This window comes from Chiloscyllium plagiosum, chromosome 38, assembly GCF_004010195.1.
Source record: "Chiloscyllium plagiosum isolate BGI_BamShark_2017 chromosome 38, ASM401019v2, whole genome shotgun sequence".
Taxonomy (NCBI): domain Eukaryota; kingdom Metazoa; phylum Chordata; class Chondrichthyes; order Orectolobiformes; family Hemiscylliidae; genus Chiloscyllium; species Chiloscyllium plagiosum.
In genome coordinates this window covers 28,039,071-28,062,777 of record NC_057747.1, presented here as the reverse complement: position 1 = coordinate 28,062,777, position 23,707 = coordinate 28,039,071, and the positions used below count along the sequence as shown (strand labels likewise).

The following is a 23,707-nucleotide window of genomic DNA, read 5'->3' as shown; positions in this document are numbered from 1 at the left end:
TCCAAATTCACCAAACATTCTTGGACAGCACTTTCTAACCCCACGACCACTATTATCTAGAAGGACAAGGGCAGCAGATACATGGGAACACCACCACCTGCACAATCCCTCCAAGCCGTTCACCATCTTGATTTGAAAATATATCACTGTTGTTGGGTCATAATCTCCCAGAACTCCTTCCCTAACAACATTGTGGGTCTACCTACAGCACATGGACTGCAATGGTTCAAGAAGGCAGCTCACCACTAACTTCTCAAGGGCAGATATGAATAGGCAATAAACGTTGGCCCAGCCAACTGTGCCCAACTCCCATGAAAGGATAGAACAAAATGTGGTCTCACCTTGCATAACTGCAGCAGAACTTCCCAATTTTTATGTTCAATTACACTTGAAATAAATGCTAATAGTCCATTTGCCTTCCTATTCATTTACTATGCCTACATACCAGCCTTTTGTGATTTATGTTCAAAACACCCAAATTCCTCTTTACTGCAGATTTCTGCAGAATCTGTCAATTCAAATAAAATGTTGACTTTCTATTTTTGCCGCTAAAGTGGGCATCTCACATTTTCAAACACCAATTTGTTTGCCCATACGCTAAACTATTTAAATCTCTCTGCAGACTCATACTTCCTTGACAACATACTTTCTGACCTATCTTTGTGCCATCAGCAAAGTTTAGCTAACTTAGCTTCAACACTTCCATGCAAATGTTGATGTAGCTCATAAACAGTTGAAGTCCCAGCACTGAGCTTTATGGCAACATGCTTGGAGAGGCAATGGTATCATGATAATGTCAGTGGACTATCAGTCTAGAATCCTGACACTAATATTATGGGCACGTGGGTTCAAATTCAATCATGGAAGATAGCAAAGTTTGAATTCAATGAAAATTATTAACTAAAAACTAGACTAATGACAATCATATAGCCAGTGTTAATTGTTGTAAAAGTACATCTGGCCCACTATTATCTTTCAAGAGAAGAAATTTGTCATCCATTACTCAGCTGGCCTATATTTGGCTCCAGATCCACAGCAATGTGGGTTACTCTTAACTGCTCTTTGAAATGGCCTAGAGAGCCAATCAGTTCAAGGGCAAGTAGAGAGGGCAACAAACGATAGATTTATGAGCGACACCATATCCCATACAAGAATTACAGAAAAACGCTTGCTGACCTAATAGTGGCTGTTTTACGTACACTCTGCACCTTGTTAGCTAAGTAATCCTGTCTATGCCTATCTTTCACCCCTTATATCATTAGCTCCTATTTTGCATAGCACCCTTTGATGTGGTTTCTCAATGCCTTTTGGTAAATCCAAGTACAGTACGCCTGTGCATCCAGGTTCCATTTTATCCATGCAGCTTGTTACTTACGCAGAGGAGAACAAATCCATTCACAATACTCGAAATTCACCAAAGATTCTTAGACAGCACTTTCTTCCTTATTTCTCTTTCAAACCATGTTGAATCTGCCAGGTTGCATTATGATTCTCAAAATGCCCTGCTAACTACATTAAAAATGGATTCTAGCATTTTGTCTGTGACAGATGTTATGCTACCATAGGCATTTCATCATTTTCTGCTTTCTGTCTCCCTCCTTTCTTGAAAAGATATGTAATATCAGCTATTTTCTACAGTCACTAGTTTTTTATTCCAGAATCTAGGAGTCTGTGGAAGGTCACCACCAATGCATCTATCTCTGTGGCCTAGTAGATTAGATTAGCATCCCTACAGTGTGGAAACAGGCCCTTCGGCCCAAGTCCACACTGACCCTCTGAAGAGTAACCCACCCAGACCTGTTTCCTTCTGACTAATGCACCTAACACTATGGGCAATTTAGCATGGCCAATTCACCCTAACCTGCACATCTTTGGACTGTGGGAGAAAACCCACACACATGGGGAGCATGTGCAAACTCCACACAGACAGACAGTCGCCCAAGGCTGGAATCGAACCCGGTCCCTGGCGCTGTGAGGCAGCAGTGCTAACCACCAAGCCACAGTGCTGCTCCTTTTCTCTAGTGATTGTGCATGTCCTAAGTTCCTCCTTCCCGTTTACCTTTTGATTTCCATGCATCTTCTATTGTGAAGATAGAGATCAACAGGTATTTTGTATCTATCACTATTCCTTGGTGGCGTTATGAATTGTCCAGTTCAACACCCTAGAATGCTCCCACAACCTCCACACTGATTCTGTGGGCTACAACTAACCTGAACTTACCCTTACATCTCCCATTTGCTTTTCTCTCCATCCTCAGGTTGGCTCCAGGTTAATGAGCTCCTGACACCTCTGAAATTCAAGGTTTCTGATATGTGACTTTCACCAACCACCCAATTATGTCCTGCAGCTCACCAACTTTATTCTAATGAGGATCCAAGGAGGTTTTAGGGTAGTATTGGCTGTTTCTTTTATGTCATAAGTCCAGCTCACTGAACATTTCACATGCTAGCACACACTACTGAATTCAGGAACCAAGGCATAGAGATTAAGAGCAGGGAGGTTATGCTGGAACTGTATTTTTTTAAAAAAACTGGTTACACCATAGCTACATCACTGATCAGTTCTGGAATCCAATTGTAGGAAGAATGCAATAGCATTTGAAAAGGTACAGAGGAGATTTACCAGAACATTGCCTGGGCTGGAAAGTTTCAGTTATGTAGAGAGATTGGACAGACTGGGGTCTATTCCCTTGGACCACAAAAGATTGACAGGGAACATGATCAAGATGTATAAAATTGTGAGGGGCATAAACAGGGTAGACAGGAAGAAATGCTTCCCTTTGACGGAGGGACCAATGACCAGGGGTACAGATTGAAAGTAAGCGGCAAGAAGTTTAAAGGGGATGTAAGTTAAAACTTTTTTACCCAGAGGGTGGTGGGAATCTAGAACTCACTGTCTTTAATGGTGGTAGAGGCAGAAAGCCTCTTAACATTGAAGTAGTATTTAGATGCATACTTGCAATGCCAAAGCATACAAGGCTATGGGCCAAATGCTAGAAAATGGGATTAGAATAGTTAGGTGGCTGTTTTTGACCAGTGCAAAAGGAGCAAAAAGCTTGTTCTGTGTTATAGACCGGTCTCGAATATGACCTACAGAGGTCATATTGTTGGTCATATTCTGTTGCCTTTGTGCAACAGAACTTGACAAATTGATGTTAGCTTTTACAGCAACATGATGTGATTGTGCTGTGCTTTTTTAAACTTCACTGCTAAGTTTGCCAATTACCCCTCTATTTTTATTGATACTAATTTACTGTAGATGTTGGCATTATAGCTGTCATTTAAAGCTTGAAAATCCCAAAAATGTGGATGACTTATAATTTCAGTAACAAAGTGGAGCAACAGCATTGGTATGGGTGGTCACCATTCTGTTGTTCCTCTCAGAATCTGCCCTGCGTGGTCATATCTTAAACTCACATGTACCTTCCCAACCTGCTTGATGCCTTTATAAAGATACCACGTTCCATTGGGAGGTGAAAATCTGAGGATCCCTATTAAGTACAGAATGTTTTAGTTGAAAGGGGGTTGAATAATAATGACAGCATATACAAAAACATGAGGACCAACAAAATGGGATAATTTTATGATCAAGTTAATTCAAATGCCACAATCTACACAGTAGATCCAGGAACCCAGCAAAAACACAGGCACAAAAGTTCACTTAAACTTTTGAAAATCGTTGAAAAATCCCAATATTTCTAAACTTCTCATAAAGTTAGCTTAATTTTTAATTACACCTCATATTAACACCCATTTGATTCTTGATTACCAAGACATAATCAGGTTGAAGATTATTGGGGATTTGTGGAAATGTACAGTTGAGGTTAAAATCAGGTCAGCCATGATCTTATTGAATGGTAGAACATTAAGCTGCCAGTCCTGCCCATCCCTGAGCCATGTTTCTGTAATTGCGATGATATCCCAGTCCCATGTTCCTAACCATGTGCTGAGTTCATCTGCCTTCCTTGTTAGGCCCCTTGCATTGAAATAAATGCAGTCTAATTTACCAGTCCAACTGTTTGACTCGCTTCTGTTCTCGACTGTACCAGTCTCAGATTCATCTCTTTCCTCACTATCTCCCTGGGTCCCATTCCCCCACCTTACTAGTTTAAAACCTCCCAAGCAACTCTAGCAAATCTCTCTGCCAGTATATTCATCCCCTTCCAATTTAGGTACAATCCGTCCTTCTTGTACAGGTCACATCTACCCCAAAAAGATTCCAATGATCCAAAAATGTGAATCCTTCTCCCATACACCAGCTCCTCAGCCATGCATTCATCTGCTCTATCCTCCTATTCCTGCCCTCTTTAGCTCAAAGCACTGGGAGTAATCCAGATATTACTATTCTCGACGATCTCCTTTTTAATTTACTGCCTAACCCTGTCATCTCCCTTCAAAATCTCAATCTTTTCCCTTCCGATGTTGCAGGTTCCAAAGTGTACAATGACCTCCAGCTGGCCCCTCTCACCCTAGAGAACATTCTGCACCCTCTCTGGGATAACCTTGATCCTGGCACCAGGGAAACAACACACCTCTCTGATTTTTCACTGCTCTACAGAAACGTCTGTCTGAACCTCAGACTAGAGAGTCCCCGAACACAATTGATCTCTTGGAATCCGACGTACCCTTCATTGCATTAGAGCCAGTCTCAATACCAAAAATTTGGCTATTTGTGTTACATTCCCCAGAGAATCCATCACCTCCTACATTTTCCAAAACAGCATACTTGCTTGAAATAGGGATAGCCACAGAAGACTCCTGCACTACCTACCTACCTCTTTTACCTTTCCTGGAGTTAACCTATCGAAGTGACTGTATCTGCGACTTTTCCCCCTTCCTATAACTGCCATCCATCACATCCCCTTGCTCTTTGGGGCAGCACGGTGACTTAGTGATTAGCACTGCTGCCTCACAGCGCCAGGGACCCAGGTTCGATTCCAGCCTCGGGCCAATGTCTGTGTGGAGTTTGCACATTCTCCCCATGTCTGTTGGGGTTGCCTCCAGGTGCTCCAGTTTCCTCCCACAGTGCAAAGATGTGCAGGTTAGGTCAATTGGCCATGCTAAATTGTCCATAGGGGTGTGTAAGTTAGGTGCGTTAGTCGGGGCAAATATATATGATAGGGAATACATCTGGGTGGGTTACTCTGCGGAGGGTCGGTGTGGACTTGTTGGGCCGAAGGGCTTGTTTCCACACTATAGGGATTCTAATTCTAGTTCTTGTACATTCCTCATTGCCTCCAAATGTCTCTCCCAGCAATCCATTCGATCTGATAGGACTCGCAAACAACGGCATTAATTGCAGATATAATCCTCAGTAACCCGTAAACTCTCCTTAAACTCCCACATCCGACATATCACTCTATTAAAGGCCCTTTTTACTCCTTCACAATCTATAGACCATAAAAAAGCACCATCTTATTCCTCTACAAAACATTGCTCCAGGTTAAATTAATAGTTATGGCTTATATATTAAGTTTAATCAAGAGACATTTCTCAATAAATTTATAGGAGAAAGTGAGGTCTGCAGATGCTGGTGATCAGAGCTGAAAATGTATTGCTGGAAAAGCGCAGCAGGTCAGGCAGCATCCAGGGAACAGGAGAATCGACGTTTCGGGCATAAACCCTTCTTCAGGAATCTTCAGGATTCCTGAAGAAAGGCTTATGCCCGAAACGTCGATTCTCCTGTTCCCTGGATGCTGCCTGACTTGCTGCGCTTTTCCAGCAACACATTTTCAGCTCTCAATAAATTTATAATCAAGAAAGAACCCACTCTACTCACTACTGCAGACTTACTGTAAGGCCACGCTTAAATATTCACTGTGACCTCTCCTAAACAGGTTCCTTCAAGATTAGTTGTGAATTTCACTGTTTGCTAATTTTCCCAGATGCATCCCGATGTTCAGCGATACATGAATTCAAAAAGCAAAGGCAGTAATTGCGCAGATTCACTGATCTGTCAGTTTCTTTCTCCTTGTCTCTCCTGCACTGACCTCAGCATGTGCTTCCTTTGTCTGTCCTTCTACCTTTAAAGGAGAAAGTGAGGTCTGCAGATGCTGGAGATCAGGGATGGAAATGTGTTGCTGGAAAAGCGCAGCAGGTCAGGCAGCATCTAGGGAACAGGAGAATCGACGTTTCGGGCATTAGCCCTTCTTCAGGAATGAGGAAAGTTGGTCCAGCAGGCTAAGATAAAAGATAGGGAGGAGGGACTTGGGGGAGGGGCGTCAGAAATGTGATAGGTGGAAAGAGGTCAAGGTGAGGGTGATAGGTCAGACTGGGGTGGGGGCGGAGAGGTCGGGAAGAAGATTGCAGGTTAGGAAGGCGGTGCTGAATTTGATGGATTTGACTGAGACAGGCTGGGGGGAGGGGAACTGCTGTTGTTTTGACTTTTTTTTTCTCCAAAGTTCCCAAATAATGCAACAGCATATAAAACAGTAGTTGCTGCTCCTGGAATTCGAGGAAATCACCTCCAGCACCTAAAATACCTCAAAAAAGGAGCAGCTGTTACAGCCAGAATGTTTTCCCGTCTTCCATCTTGGATTACCCAAGATTCTTTCTGGACAATCTTCTCCTTTCTTAGAAGAAGCTGCTTTCTACATCCAATTGTGGGCGGCACGGTGGCACAGTGGTTAGCACTGCTGCCTCACAGCGCTGGAGACCCGGGTTCAATTCCCGCCTCAGGCGACTGACTGTGTGGAGCACCTCCGGGTGCTCCGGTTTCCTCCCACAGTCTAAAGATGTGCAGGTCAGGTGAATTGGACATGCTAAATTGCCCGTAGTGTTAAGTAAGGGGTAAATGTAGGGGTATGGGTGGGTTGCGCTTCGGCGGGTCGGTGTGGACTTGTTGGGCCGAAGGGCCTGTTTCCACACTGTAATGTAATCTAATCTAATCTAATCTAATTACATCCACAACTTCTCCAGAACTCCCCAAATTGAAATTTTAAAAATATGTTTTCAAAGACACAAAGGTAGGTAGAGGGTCAGGTAGCATTGAGGTGGTGGGGAGGCTGCAGAAGGATTTGGACAGATTAGGAAGTGGGCAAAGAAGTGGCAGATGGAGGACAATGTGGGAAAGTGTGAGGTCATGTACTTTGGTAGGAAGAATAGAGGTATGGACTATTTTCTAAATGGTGAGAAAATTCAAAAGTCTGATGTACAAACAGATTTGGGAGCTCTAGTCCAGTATTCTCTCAAGGTAAACTTGAGGTTGAGTCAGTAGTTAAGAAGGCAAATGCAATAATGGCATTTATTTTGAGAGGACTTAAATATAAAAGCAGGGATGTACTTCTGAGGCTCTTTCAGGCTCTAATCAAACAACATTTGGAATATTGTGCACAGTTTTGTGCCCCAGTTGTGTGTACTGGCCTTGGAACATGTTCAGAGGAGATTCACGAGAATGGTTCCAAGAATGAAAAGCTTAACATTTGAGGACCGTTTGAGGACTCTGGATCTATATGTGATGGAATTCAAATGGATGGGTGGGGGGGATCCTAATGGAAACGTACAGAATACTGAATGGCTTGGACAGTGTATATGTTAGGAAGACATTTCCATTGGCAGGAATAACTAGGACCCGAGGACACAGCCTTAGAAGAAAGGGAAGACCTTTTACAACAGAGATAGGAGAAACTTCTTCACCCAGACAGTGGTGAATCTATGGAATTCATTGCCACAGTAGGCTGTGGAGGCCAGGTCATTGAGAATATCTAAGACTGAAATAGACAGGTTCTTGAGTATCAAGGGGATCAAGGGTTACGGGGAGAAAGCAAGAAAAATGAGTTGATAAAGTTATCAGCCATGATTGAATGGTGGAGCAGATGCGATGGGCTGAATAGCCTAATTTCTGTTCCTATGTTTTATGGTCTTATTTGGGTGCTTCTCCTAAGCCCAATAAAGTCTATAATCTTAGTGGATTATACTGCTTACTTTGTTAGCTCATAAACTTTCCCAATGTAAATAAATTCCCATTAGCCTCCAAAACTACCATCAGACTGCTTTGTAAGACATCAAGATGACTCCTGAAATATTTACAAGTTGATCATTAAACCCTTTCACACAACAGTAAACCAATTTGCCACTAGCCCAAATGAAAAAATCTAAATTCAAACATAAATGATGTTCAAATATAGAAGTCACACACCTTACATCATAATTCTGGTAATACTTTGTGAAATAAAAGCATTCTTCGAATTACATCCCTGCATTGGTATAATGTGAGCATCAGCATTGAAGCAATATATATTGTAAATTTATCAAACAGTAGAGCATTCTTATATAATTTACCCCTGAAAGTCTCTTACAATCTTTTCCAATTAAAAGGTTCCCAAATGTTCCAGCTTTTCTTCACAATTTAATGCTCTTATACCTAACATAATTGTGGTGAATCTTCACAACACACTTTTTAAAACTCATAGGGTCTTCCATAAAGGGGTGCCAAGAAATATACACATCTATAGCAACAATGCTACACAACTCTCATTCTCTTGATTCTGGATTCCATCATTTTGACTACTGTTTTTTTCCCATCTCGGCTAGATTCAATTGTGTTGACTTATGCTTTCCTCTTCTACTTGACATTCAAGAAATAGACATCTCAAAATCTCATTTACCTTTATGATACTCTCTGCTTACACTAATACCAATAAAGATCTATGTATCTGCATGCCCACCCAACACTGCCCACTAACCTTTCCCACTCAACTGTGTGGCGTATCCTTTCCTTGACTATTCCTTTTACTGTTAACGTAACAACAAATATCAGTTACCTTTGTGTTGACCCATTCTTGTTTTTTATGATCACCTTCTAATAACTGGATGATCAGAAATTAAATGAAGACACGATTCAATGATAAGATAAAACATGGATTTATAAAAATTAAATAATTTCTCCCTTTATTCAATATTAACTATGATTTTTTTTAAAAAAAGGATTACCTGTATAATTTTGGAAGCAGCTAAACTGACAAATTTTCCATTAACAGCAAAAGAGTTGGCATTACAGAAAATTGAGAATATGCTATTCTTCTGAGAATAATGTCCCTTTATTAATCCTTAATAATAACTCCCTTTACAGGAATGTGTGAGATTGTGTCAACAGTAATTCATTTTTTTTCCACAAAACCCAAAGAAATTACAGGTTGTCTCTACATTAACCACATAGTAATACAATAGAGGTCTTTAGTCTCTCGACTCATTTGCACTGATGGACTGATCAATATTACTCAAGGTAGATGGGTTAAAGTGATTATTAAGCAATATGCAATGTATTGCTTTTAATATCTCACAAGGAACATGAAGAGATAGAACCTACAGAAACGGCTTCTTACCTTTTACTATCTTCCTTCTCTTTCACTCTGGTGCATTAGAACGTGTTTTATTAATTCTTAATGACCAGCTTGAAGCCAGAAAAGAAACCTTGATCAATTTTAAAAAACCAGCAACTCTATTCCAGGCCTCTGCCAAGATCTCTCTATTCCATATTCTATCATTAATATAAAGATTGCAGTTAGTTTTTGACCTGCAATTTTCCATCTGCATCAAATTTCAGCTATGGCAGAGGGAATTACAATGGTGAAACTGATGGAACCAGGGGACACAGTGAACTGCAAACACACTATTAAGGCAGGTTAGTGACACAAACAACTTCTGCTTTTAATTTCCCCTTTTCAAAATTACTTTACACAGAACATGAGGATAGGATGAAATAAAGAAATTGAGGTGGGAATGCAAAAACATTTTTTTAGAATTGTGCCATCATCTTTTAACATCTGTTTAATATATAGCTGAAGCAGATCATCACCAATGCAACAAGGTTCACTGGAGAGACTTTTATTCTCCATTTTAGTTTCACAGTGACTCAGTGAGCTCTATGGCTTATAGCTACATCAAATTACATAGTCAAATAATAGTTTAGAGGGGCAGAATTTGAGAGAAAATGGCTGACAGATAGCCATTAAACATTACTAAACTAACTGTATTTATCAAAAGTATCAGGATCATGCTGTTTGGCAACAACGAAAGAAACGCATATGCTGCAAGAATATAATTAGTTTGACTTTCTCATTTCTTCTTGGCTGCATTGCAGGGTCAGGTTTTACAGTGAGCAAGTCATGACAGACTCTGCTGAAGAATGCATGAGCACGGACGGAGAATTAACAATATGAAAAAACGAAAACGCAACTTTCTTATTTTAAAAAGAGGTCAGAACAGATAAGGTGTTTAAAAATAAAACATTACAAGAGAAACATATTGCATATTCTAGTATTAAATACTTATAGACCACAGCGATATTCTCAACAATCCACAAAGGTGTTAAATTGCAGATATTTTACAGTTGGAATTGTGTTTCAAAGGTCACTTTTTAGCATTAAACTGATATCCCTACTTAGCCTTGATCGTTTTTATTTGACATTTCTTGAATCTATATATCAGATATATATTTCACCTTTAAGGTAATAATTTTCTGAAACTCCTCCCAGCAACCTGAACTTTTGTGAAACCTAGAAACACCAGCAAACCAATATTTACTGAGTCTCAAACCTACAAAATAAAGAAAAATTATCTAGTTCAGCAAGTTTTTGATTCTAAACAACATCTAGAAATTTCAAAATTTTTCTCAGGAAAGAAAAGCAAAACTTTGGACTGATTGCAAAATCGTTTGTTGACCATCAGGCATATTGGATTCCTGCTAATAAGAATCACATGCACATTTAGTATTTTAAAATAGAAGCAGCCATAAGAACATAAGAATTTAGGAGTAAGCCAATCAACAGTTGCAGCCTGCTCTGCCATTTAACCAGATCACAGCTGACTGGAGTCTGGCCTCAGCTTTCCTGTCCATCCCATAGCCTGGGATTCCATTATAAATGTTACAGATAAGCATTCAAACACAAAAGCAAAAATGCTATCCATTCTCAATGTTTATATTTAAATATTAACAAGATGAAAACATGAAGGAATAATAACACTTCACCTTTGCACACAAAACATGATGTACTTGCTATAACGGGAGGTACTGCAACAGAAATACGACAACGCTCATTTCCAACACAAACAGTTGTCATTTCAGATATGTAATAAAGAATGTATTATCATCAATCCAGTGGACAACTTAAAACATTAGGTCAGGTCAACTCATGTATTAAACTACAGTTCTTTCTCAAGCAGGCTCCCAATTGTTATTTTCCAAGAGAAAAATACTCCTAAAAATGCTAGCGTGCCAGAGGCCATGTCAACGCCAAATTAAGTACACGAATGCTGATTAACTGTTCTTAAAAACATAAGTACAAGATACCATGGTAACAAACAAATTAATACAAGCTTTGGCCAATCTGGGATAAAAAGCAATATAAAACAGAAAACAAACTGATGTGGAAGAAAAAGTGCAAGAGCAGGAGAATGAAAAGCATGAAAGGAGCATCTGCTTTTTCCTTGCTTTACTTTAGGAAAGGTATTGTATTAAGGCTCTTCACCCAGACCAAGTTAAAGATAATCAGACAAGCTATCCTCTTACAGTTTCACATGTTAAGAAAAATACTGCTTAGGGGGCATTGCAAGAATTATGTCAGTGGCAGGAATGGTGACGGAATCTTTCATCAAAGGTGTATGGAAACATCTAGAAATTGAAATTATATTGAGGAATAGTTGATGTGGGAATGTCATGCTTGACCAACCATTTACACTGGAGGAGAAAGTGAGGTCTGCAGATGCTGGAGATCAAAGTTGAAACTTTATTGCTGGAACAGCACAGCAGGTCAGGCAGCATCCAGGGAACAGGAGATTCGACGTTTCGGGCACAGGCCCTTCTTCATTCCTGAAGAAGGGCCTGTGCCCGAAACGTCGAATCTCCTGTTCCCTGGATGCTGCCTGACCTGCTGTGCTGTTCCAGCAATAAAGTTTCAACCATTTACACTGTCTTTTGGGATGGTAGTGAGGACTTCACTAAGGTCAGAATAGAATTTTTCCTTCACATCTTCACTGAAATCAAAGGTCAGGGTAACTCTGATGATGGTGGAATACTGGTTATGGCTGAAGGTGAAGTATCCACATAAACTGCTGATTTGTGGCAGTTTATCCATGATTTAATTCCAGGCATCAAAATTAACTAAATGGCCATGGGCATTATTAACAGGTTTTCTTTTCCAGGTGCATCCCTGCTTACTCCTGCAGCTGCTCCTCCCCAGGAAGGTGAGTCTCATTGAGGGTGGTAACAGCTATTCTGAGAATTTACAGCTCATGGCACAACTGATTCTTTCTGGACAATCATTCTTGAGGTTAGTTGCAAAATTTGAGATTTGTCTGATCTCAAAGGCAGTGATCTCACTGGGTGCAGTTTCCCCAGAGGCTGCACTTCGGGCACCCTTTCTGGCCCCCTCCCCATTTTACATAAGCAAGTTGCAGCCTGAAGAGGACTGTCCCAGTCATAAATCCTGCTGCCAAAAGGCACCGCTGTCCATACAAATTTTATCCATCTATACACCAGTGTACAGATTTCTGGCAAGGCACTGGTAGGTTCACAGTTGTGTCCTGTTGTCAATTCTCCTTTATCACAAGACTTGGTATGGATCTGCAGGTAACCTTGGGTGCCAGTGATTACTCTTGAACACTGATGTGTCAAACCACAATGGCTGGGACCACCAGGTCATAGCAGCCTGCTCGCATTTGAGCAGCTCATTGGTTGCAAGTCTTCCTTCACTGTTCTGTTATTGAGGACATTTTGGACAGTACGTTGTATGGCACCTCTGACCAAGCCTTTGTGACCTGATGAGGAGCAAAGAGTGTCTGATGTCAAGATGGGACCCACACAGGGAACTTGGTCAAGCTTGACGATGCAAGTAGCATCCCCCAGCTGACCAAGTGTAGTCAGCACTGTCTAGATACAATAATTAAGGAGGACAAATACAAAAATCACATGCAGGTATCCTATATTAAAGTGCTGGCTCCTCCTGGATTAAGTCAATGTTCACACCAAGTATCTAAATGACAACTGTATCAATCAATTAATGCAATGGTCCAATACTGCTAGACAGATCACAGGCTTATTCAATTGGTGATGAACACCCAGCTAGCTCCAAGAGATCACAAGGCACAAACATCCAAGAGCAAGAAGATCAATGTGTGAGCCCTGAAGCATCCCAACCAAAAGCAGGAATTCCAAGTGTAGCTGACAATCTATTTGGAAAAAAAACTTTCACACATTCATCTCTACTTCATAACAGTGGGATCAAATAACGTTGCTATTGTACTAGACTTCTCGACCATTAGGTTCAGTATCATTGACGCTAGGACTGGTTCGGTAAAAGTAACACTGAACTATATGACCATTGAATAGAATCCCTACAATGTGGAAAGAGACTCTGTGCGGATCCTCCAAAGAGCATCCCACCCAGGTCCAGCCCAGCACCAGAGCCCTATCATCCCGTAATTCCCATGGCCAATCCACTTAACCTGCAAATCCCTGAACATTACCGCTTACCTGTTAATCCATCTAACCTGCATATCCTTGGACAGAGAGGAAACCGGGACACCCGGTGGAAACTGTGCAAACTGCACATGGTGGCCCGAGGGTAGAATCAAACCCAGGTATCTGGCACTGTGAGGCAGCGGTACTAACCAGGATTCAGAAATGATTATGACATTGCATGTCATAGGGTGATGGTTAAATGCTCTTTCTTTGGATGTGGTCATTGTTTGGTACCAGGGTGGTTACTTGTCACTTGTCAGTCCAAGCTGAATATGGTTCAGGTTTTGCTGTCCACGGACATAAATTACTTTAGTATGTGAGGAGTCATGAATAGTCTGAACATTGTGCAATCAGGGAGCATCCCCACATTATGATATCGGGAAGGTCATTGATGCAGCAGGTGAAGATGGTTAGGTCATGATCATTGCCTTGATTAACTCCCGCAAAAATGCTACAGAGCCAAGTTGACAGATCTCTAACAACCACAAGCCCTTTATGGTTGGTACAACTCCAACAGGCAGAGTGTTTTACTCCAATCCACACTAACTCCACTTTTGTTAGGGATGTTGGATTCCAGACTCAGTCAAATTTGCTTTCAAGGGCAGTATCTCTCAACCAATTCCTGGAATCATGCTTGACCCAAAGCTGTAATGAGGTCAGGAGTTAATCGACCCTAGTGGATTCCACACTGAATGTCAGTGAGCAAATAATTGTTGAGCAAATGTTGTTTGTTAGCAGTATTGGTGACCCTTTCCATCACTTTACTACTGATGAAAGCATACCAATGGGGCAGTAATTGGCCAGATTGGGATTCTCCTACTGTTTTTGGACAGGACATACATGGGCAATTTTCCACATTACCAGGTAGATGTCAGTGCTGTGACTGTACTGGAATAGCTTGGCTAGGGGCACAGCAAATTCTGAAGCACATCAATAGTATTATTTTGAGCAACATGAATCGATTCGATGAATACCATCTTCTTCCTTTTCGTCACAAGCCATCTATGCTGTAGAGCCAGCACTGGATGAACATTGCAACATTCAGGGTAAAAAAAGAGAGGGTTGATATATTTGACAGTTGTAAAATATCTTGCATACAATTTCGCCAGCAGAAGGGGCAGGGGTTGCTGGAAGATTTTCAATAGTGACCTTAAAAATGTTGAGGGATCAAAGAGCATTACAGCACAGGAACAGGCCCTTCTGCCCTCCACGCCTGCACAATGTGATTGAGTAATGTGATCATTCAAGAGCAGTTCTGAGGTCACAGTCAGCTGGAGACGATGACAGAAATAGAGGTAGGCTCCATGTAGAAGAGTACTGTTTTTCTACCTAGGCCCACTGGCTGTATAGTCAGAATTCAGGAAGTGGTTCCAGGAGCCAGTAGATGCATTTTAATTGGGATAATTAGGGCTCAGTATGAAGTCTAGAGCAGTTGAAAACCTCTGTTCAGTCAGAACTCAAAGAACTTTGAGGAATAGAGTTAAGCTCTGAAGTTGGGATATAGGAAAAGTCCTAGAACTGAGGGAAAGTAGTTTGGTCTATTAATTATTCAGTGCTTTAGAGAATGGGGAACGAAAGCTCACACCAGGTGAGGAAGAGAGAGAGATTATTGAGAAATCTGCAAAATCCATGTTGATGACATTTTCCATTTGGTGCATCTGTGGGGTCTTTGACTACACTTTTCTCGGTTGTCCATTTTTGTCTCATTAAGTATGGATCATGTCAGTGCATCAAAATCATGGAACTCCCTCCCTAATGCTCTCTGGGTATATTTACACTAAATGAACTGCAGCAGTTCAAGACGACAGCTCACCACAGTCTTCAAGGGCAAATAGAGACAGGCAATAAATGCTGGCCCAGCCAGTGATGCCCATATCCCATAAATCAGTATTTTAAAATGTCATATTTATCTTTGCAGAGTTGAAACCTTTTCTGTCAATAATCTTTGTGTGTTTGTTTCAGCAAGTTTTATTTGGAATGAACTGATTATTCGTTGTTGACCAAAGAAGCTTTGCTCATATTTAACTAGATATAGTCTGAATATATATAATTGGCTATGTCACAACTCTGGCTGCATTTACAATTTGTTATGGCCAATGGATTGGGACCAGAAAGAATTTCGTGCACTCCTCCAACCTCAGTCACGACACACCCACATAATTTGTGAAGACAAAAATAGTCCATTCAGCCTTTTGAATTGCTCAATTATATTAAGACTGATTTGTACGTTATTTCCATTTACCTTGATATTCTTACCTAGAAAGTAAACTGTGTTCACAAATTGGGCTCTCCATTTGACTAAACAACAAAAACTATTGTACATCAAAAAACAATTCACTGGCAATGAAATGCTTTAGAGTATTTACAGGGCACAAGCTATTATATAAAGGCAAGTTTCTTCTTTCCCAGGTGGAGCTTAACAAAAGACAGATGTTTGTTGCATTATATGAGAAAACGCTAATTCAGAAGGCAGGCATGACTTTAAATTTACAACGATCTTGCAAAGTGGGAACAATTATGATTAAAAATAATTATAACAAGGAAACAACAGCAACAAATGAAACCATTTCAATTTAGGAAACAGAAATATTAATATGTTTACAATATGCAAAATCAGTATGGTGTTAAACGAGCTAGCAATTGCTCAATTTAAAGCCTAAGCTTTATCGTAAATGTCCTCACAAAACCATACATCATTACTCAAACAGAACTTTAAAAATGAAATGGCACCATCATGTGGCCAACATGCAAGTTTAAAAAATGCACATCTTGGGAGTAGTTGAGGTTTCAAGGATCATGTCAGGAAAATCTTAAAATGTAATCTCTACCCTTAAGTACAAACAAGTGCTAGAATTGCTTCAATTATATTATTGGCCTGTATTAAAATGTTTGTCTTAGGTTACAGCATTTAAAACTCAGAACACATTTTGTTGTTGCCAGGATTGCAAGGCACAGGGGGCCATTTTCTTGATCCTAAATACTCGTTCATCAAGGACACTGCACAATTTTCAACTAATTCTCATGAATAATCATTTAGGTAAATTTGAATTGAACATTCTTATTCAAAATAATAAATATTTACATAGCTAGAGTGCTTTAATTGTAGGTTCCAAAAATTTAATAAAATGTTAGCTCTTTTTCCAAACAAAAACGCTAACGAAGGAGATTTTGTGCAACCAAACAAAAGGTTCAAGCAAGTATGTAAAGTTATGCAATAAACTTCAATTTCCAAAAGTTCCAATCAAATAGACAGGCCTGCTGTCATTCACAACTGTTTTCTTCTTCCTTATCAACAGGAGGCTAAGATTAGATTAAAAAACATAGTTAAAATAATGTTTTTTAAAACCTCAATATCTGTAACAAAGGCAGGGAATTACCAGAGTTGAACAGTCTCATCCTAATTTTCTGGAAGCTCTACTTTTTCCTAATTTGTTTTTAAATGTGACTAGCACCTATTTATTACACATTCCTCTCAGTTTTTTAGGATAGGATGTTTTTCTTTGAACAGTTGCAACGCTGTGACAATGGCACTCCAATAATGATATTAAATTGTAAATTTAAACTTTCTGTCCTCAAAATCTTAACATACACTGACTTGGCTTGCATTCGCTCTATTATTTGGTGGCTTTTTACAAATCAAAAGGTACATCAGGAAAATATTCTAGCCCTTTCAATTTCTATCTGAATTTAATTTACTTTACTTCCAACAAAAGTAATCAGGTGAGTGCCTTCTGAATCTGGGTTCAGAAAGTTGATTCCACACCAAGATCCTTCAACATACATTCGCCCTTGGGTACCTTGCTTTGTCACTTCAGCGAGATGTGGATTCAGATCCCATTCCAGGACTTGAAGATAAAATTCAGACTGACATTCTCACTGTATTGATGAGAGGTGCTGCAGCATTGCAGGTGCCATATTTCAAGTGAGACATTAAACAAGGGCCCCTCTTCCCTCTCCTGTGAAAACAGAAGATCCCATGGCACTATTTCTTAGAAGAGCGAGAAAAGTTGTTCCAATGTCTTAACCAATATTTATTTCTCAATTACTAAACGAGATTATCTGACTAGCATGTCCTTAATTTTTGTGGAACATTGTTGGTACAATAATTAGGATGCTATGTCTTTTATAATTAGGAGGATGATCCCTACATTACAGTAATACTGTTCATTCTGTAAATACTTAACTGGTTAGAAAGCACTATGAGTTACCATAAGGTCATTAAATGCAGGTCTTTCTTTTTAGTGATCAATTAGTCAATCTCAAGTTGGTTTTGTGTGTGTGTACATGTGCACATGAATATTTTCTAATCAATTTGTTCAGAGATTTATTACATGCTCTGGAGCAGGTGGGACTTTAAATCACGGACGAAATAAACTCACGGTCCTCGCATGGAATGAACCGAGGTACGAGCTAGTAACTTTCAACACGAGGAGGAGCAGCTGCTGGAATGCTGAAACCTAGTTATTTAGCAGGAAGATAAATCAAGGATTTTTTTTGTAGTGTAAGGTCAGTACTTCATTAAGTTGTTTTATTAACAGACATGGCTTTCATCATTGAATGCTAATGCTATGAAATATCTGAAGAGCTTTGATTATAGAAATATCAATGTAACTAATTGTACAAGAAATTAAATTTGGAAGGCTGGTTTCAAATCCCTTCCTTCTCCATTTACACAAAAGACAAGCTCTCATTTGTAATTTTCTGAAAGCCATGCAAAACTAACCTTTGCCCCTAATAAAAGCACAGCAAATTATTTTTATGGTACAATATGTACAGGAGTACTTTGTCTTAAAGCCTTTGCTCTCTCTTCAAGAAATGCTCTGAAACAATGACCTCAGGTAAATATGGGTCATTCCATTTTGGATACCAGGGTATTGTGTTTTTTTCTCCCTCCAATGCATTTACTTGGTTTCATGTAGGAAACTGCAGGCAGTACAGGACATGATGAGTTACCAAGTCTCTCGTCAACCCTCTGGCTAACAAGCCTACAAAAATACTACTGTGAACAAGCTGCTGGAAGTTCACCGAGGCAGCTCAATTGATTCAGAAAGCATTAGTGTCCTCCTGGCACTATATGAAGAGTTGGAATTCTCCACATGTTCTGGTCTCCAGAATAACCAAAAACAGATGAACTGGTTATTCATTTCATTGCTCTTTGTAGCATTTTGACAATTACACATGGTTGTGTAAATCACTGTATTTCAAAGCAATTTGTCAGATATGAAAAACACAAGCTATTAGCAGTCCAGATATGTTTACAACATACGACAGAAAGAGGTACAATCATTATTGTTGTTATTGACGTTGTCATTTAGTATAGTAATTATCAACAAGAATACAGACGTGGAAAAATGACAATGGCTTGAATTGGCTTGAAAACATGCACTCATTATTGGGTTGATGCAATCTCAGACCAGAAGAGCACCTGGAATTAGTTTCCTTGCAATTAATTCAGTTTTCAGAAGATATATGACATTACATGCTTGATATGAGTAACCAGAATTCTGGCCAAGTATTACACCTGTCAGTGACACTATAATGATTGGACCATTGGACTCACCTGTGCAGAAAATAATTCACTGCAGGAATATCATTATACATAGAGTGATTTAATATATAAAGAGCACAAAAGGCCGTGCAGCCATTGAGTCTCTGGTATTGAAGAACCCCTTTTAATTAAACACAGAATTAATAGATTGACATGTTCATAGTTTGCCTTAATCCCCACATGTAAGCCCAAGTTAGAATGCACCAGATCCCAATAGACTCTCTTTTTTGGTTACATACTGGATACTGCAAGCCTCTGAGATGCTCCATTCCATCAGTTTCAATACTTAACAAGGATGTGCAAAGTTATAAAATTAGGTCTTTCTCAGAAAATGAGATAGAACAATATTATTATTATTATTACTATTAACAATAATAAAATTAATTGGTGCTCAATTAGTTTGGCGATTTGCAAACTAGAACAGAATTCAGATACATTCAAATGTACTCGGTTAAACCAGGTTTGACTATTTGGCTTTTATATTTGCTTGCTTTCAAAGCAGCTTTGCTTCCACTGCAAGTCCCAGATAAACAGCAGTAAATGGAATGTTTTAATGTGAAATTATCAGGTAAGGTTTACAATGGGCCTTAGGTACCCTGCACCAGATAATTCAAATATAATCTTTTCCTTTAATCACACAGTAATTCTGCAATGCTATTTTACATAGCTGCAGGCTAGTTTGAATGAAGCTATTTTACACTTTCCATACATTGGAATAGAATAACGGTCTGTATTCTCTTCTGCACATTCTGATACTGCAATATTTTTGAAAATCAATAACAATTTTAAATAACCTTTAAATAAATGTTATTTATGAGCACTTAAAAATACCTACAGAGGATGATGATGTACTTTCAACATGAACCTTGCAGACTGATAGGTTTATTGATCAATTTAAACTCTTGTGCTGCAGTGAAAGACATTGAGAAAATTTCCTGTGGTGACTAAGGATGAGCAGCAATAAAAATTGGCTAAACCTCTCTCTTCAAGTTTGAAGACCCAAAATACTTGATCTCAATGCAGAGTAAATCCATCAATAAATGTCACAGGACAGGTGTCTCCACCCATCACCAACAAAATAATACCATGTATCGTTCTATCTTGGGTAACAAACGACATGTCCTTTGATAGAGAACTCGATAGACGTATAGGGAAAGCAGAAAACAAGGTATCACCTCTGACTGACACATTAAATGCGCATGGAATAAAATCATGCTAACCTTTCAGACCAGGATCTTTTTTCTTTTCTAATTCATTCGTGGGACTTGGGCATCATTTATTGCCTGCCCCTCGTTGCCCTTGAGAATTTGGTGCTGCCTTCTTGGACTATTGCAGTCCATGTGCTGTAGGTTCAGTCATGTCCTTTAGGGAAGGAAACTGTTGCCCTTACCCAGTCTGGCCTACACCTGACTCCAGATCCATAGCAATGTGGTTGAATCTTAACTGCCCACTGAAACGGTTGAGAAAGCCATTCAGTTGTATCAACTTCGGGAAAGGAAATACTTATGTATGAGGTATGCACCTTGTTTTGTGGTTATGAAACATGGGCAGGTTAGAGCTATTGAGTTCATTTTTGCTGTTTTCAGGTCTTTCTCGGCATCTTAGTAGGACAAAGTAAGAAACTCAGCAGTTCCCTCAAAGTTAAATCTTCTATTTTTTAATTATTATTTGTTCATGAGGTGTGGGTGCTGCTGGATTGGCCAACATTTATTGCCATCCTAACTGCCCTGAGGGTATCTATGCTAGCACTTGGCAGCAGAGATAACATTGCTGGTTTAGGTGCACTCGCGGAATGGAGTATGAATGGAGAAGCAAGAATTTTCTGTATGGCAAGACAGCCAGAGTCAGAAGACGAGCTAGATCCCAAAGCTCAGCTTACCGGATACTTGCAAGACTCAAGCTGCAGGTTTATGCACCTTAGAGATGCCAGCCAATGATAAAGTAATAGAGTGAGTTCGCGTAATATGTTATTGGTAAGATTACAAAGTTTATTAGAAAAAATTAGGAAATCAAGCAGAATCAACATGGCTTCCATGAAAGGATGATCATGCCTGACAAATATATTATAGTTCTTTGAGAAGATAAAAAGCAGGGTAAGGGGAAGCCTGGTGGATGAAGTACATTTAGAGTTTCAACAAGTATTCAATAAGCTACCACACAGAATGCTGCTTACTAAGAGCTCATTGAGTTGGAGGTGGTATATTAGCAAGGATAGAAGATTGGCTAACCAATAAAAAACAGAAATTTGGGCTAACGGTACAGTTTCAGGGTGCCAACCTGTAACTAATGGATTGCCACAGAGATCAGAACTGGGGCCACAATTATTTACAATATATATTAATGACTTGGATGACAGAGTGAATAAATCATTGTTAAGCTAATGTATGACCAAAAGGTAGATGCAAGGCTGGAGGTGAGGATAACACAAAGTTTGCAGAGGGATACAGACAAGTTGAACGAGTGGGCAAAACTTGGCGGGAGGTAACAGGGAAAACAAACAGACTATTGGCCTCTATTTCTAAAGGGAATAAAGTATAAAAACAGGCACATCTTTTTAAAACTATACACAAGATACTAGGAGGAGAAAGTGAGGTCTGCAGATGCTGGAGATCAGAGATGGAAATGTGTTGCTGGAAAAGCGCAGCAGGCCAGGCAGCATCCAGGGAACAGGAGAATCGACGCTTCAGGCATTAGCCCTTCTTCCTGAAGAAGGGCTAATGCCCGAAGCGTCGATTCTCCTGTTCCCTGGATGCTGCCTGGCCTGCTGCGCTTTTCCAGCAACACATTTCCACCACACAAGATACTAGGCCAACCATACCTGCAATATCGTGAACTGTTTTGGTACCGTTATGTAAGGAAGGATGTATTGGCATTGGAGGCAGTCTAGAAAAGGATCACAAGATTAATTTTCCGTGTTGAAGGATTTTCTTTAAATGTTGAGTAAGTTGGGCCTCTGCTCCTTGGAATTTTGGAGAATGAGAAGAGACAGAAGGCCTTGAACATTGATAATGTGATCATTTTGTTTGCCTGCCTAAGCTTCATTGGGACACAAACCTTGGCTCCAGCTCACTTGCAACTACAATTCCACTACTGCAGGAACAAATAACACTTACAAATGAGTGTCAGGTTGTTTCGTTTAAAAAGCGTAGCAACTTGGGTGTCGGCAACAGCCTAGTGGTAGTATCGCTGGGCTGTTAATCCAGAGACCAAAGGTTAATGTGCTGGGGACTCGGGTTTGAAGCCTGCCATAACAGATAGTGGAATTTGATTTCAATCAAAATCTGCAATCAAGGGTCTAATGATGATCATGGAATCCATTGACGGAAAAACCCATCAGGTTTACGAATGTCCCTAAGGGAAGAAAGATGCCATCCTTACCTGATCTGGCCTTTGTATGACTCCAGACCCCCAGCAATGTGGCTAATCTTCACTGGCCTCTGAGAAATTAGGGATGGGCAATAAATGTTGGCCTAGCAGCAATGTCCTCATCATGTGAATTAATAAAAATGTGCAGCAATATTTCAACAACCCTAAGTTTTAGAACAGTCCTTTTCCCATTTCAGTCCACTGTCAAAAATACAGAAAAAAAAATCAAGTCTTTACATTCCCTAATGGCATGGTGGCGTACCTACATCAAATGGACTGCAGCAATTCATGAAGATCGACCACTCCCACTCTCTCAATGGCAATTAATGATGGACAATAAATTCTGGCCCAGCCTGGGATGTCCACAGCCTTTGAGGACATTGCTGCTAGGCCAACATTTATTGATAAATAATAAAAATCCATCATCTTGCTTAAATAGAAGGATGCTGACAACAGATCTATTCTGCAAACAGAAGAGACAGAAAGAGAACAGACTATCTCGAGAATCCAACATTCAATATCATCTCTCAAGGAGAGCTCGTAAGGCTAAGATGGGGCTCATAATTCAACTACAAGCCAAGAAACATTAATACCTCACTTAAAACTCAGTTACCCACAAGGAAGAACCCATCCCTTGACACAAGACATTGTCAGCAATAATTTCACTGCAAATTATTTATATTCAAGATCTAACAATGAGTGTCAGGTCAGTAGATATGTGCTTAGGATGATGGGGTGGGGAGGAGTTAGGTCTGGCAGTGGAAAGGATGCCAGCCAGGAGTTGAGGAGTGATGGTCTGGGCTTGATGGTTTCAGGTTAGATAATGGGTAGGAGAAAGTGGGGACTGCAAATGCTGGAGATCAGTGCTAAAAATGTGTTGCTGGAAAAGCGCAGCAGGTCAGGCAGCATCCAAGGAGCAGGAGAATCAACGTTTCGGGCATGAGCCCTTCTTCAGGAATAGATAATGGGTAGGGCTTATTTCATGAACATCAACTAGCCACAGAACGTCATGACCCGCTCTCACTAGTATCCTTACATACGGATAAGGAAGGACACCACTTCGACTGGGACAACATATCCATCCTAGGACAAGCCTAACAGAGACACACACAAGAATTCCTACAAGCATGGCATTCCAACTGGAACTCTATCAACAAACATATTTTGGAGATGCCGGTGTTGGACTGGGGTGTACAAAGTTAAAAATCACACAACACCAGGTTATAGTCCAACAGGTTTAATTGGAAGCACACTAGCTTTCGGAGCGACGCTCCTTTATCATGAAGGAGCGTCGCTCCGAAAGCTAGTGTGCTTCCAATTAAACCTGTTGGACT

General features: G+C 40.1%; 1 protein-coding gene across 6 annotated transcripts in view; it reads right to left on the bottom strand.

Annotated features, from left to right (window-relative positions):
* The window catches only part of ccser2a (coiled-coil serine-rich protein 2a), a 622,973-nt gene that overhangs the window by 526,772 nt on the left and 72,494 nt on the right, over positions 1 to 23,707 (bottom strand). The window lies entirely within an intron of this gene.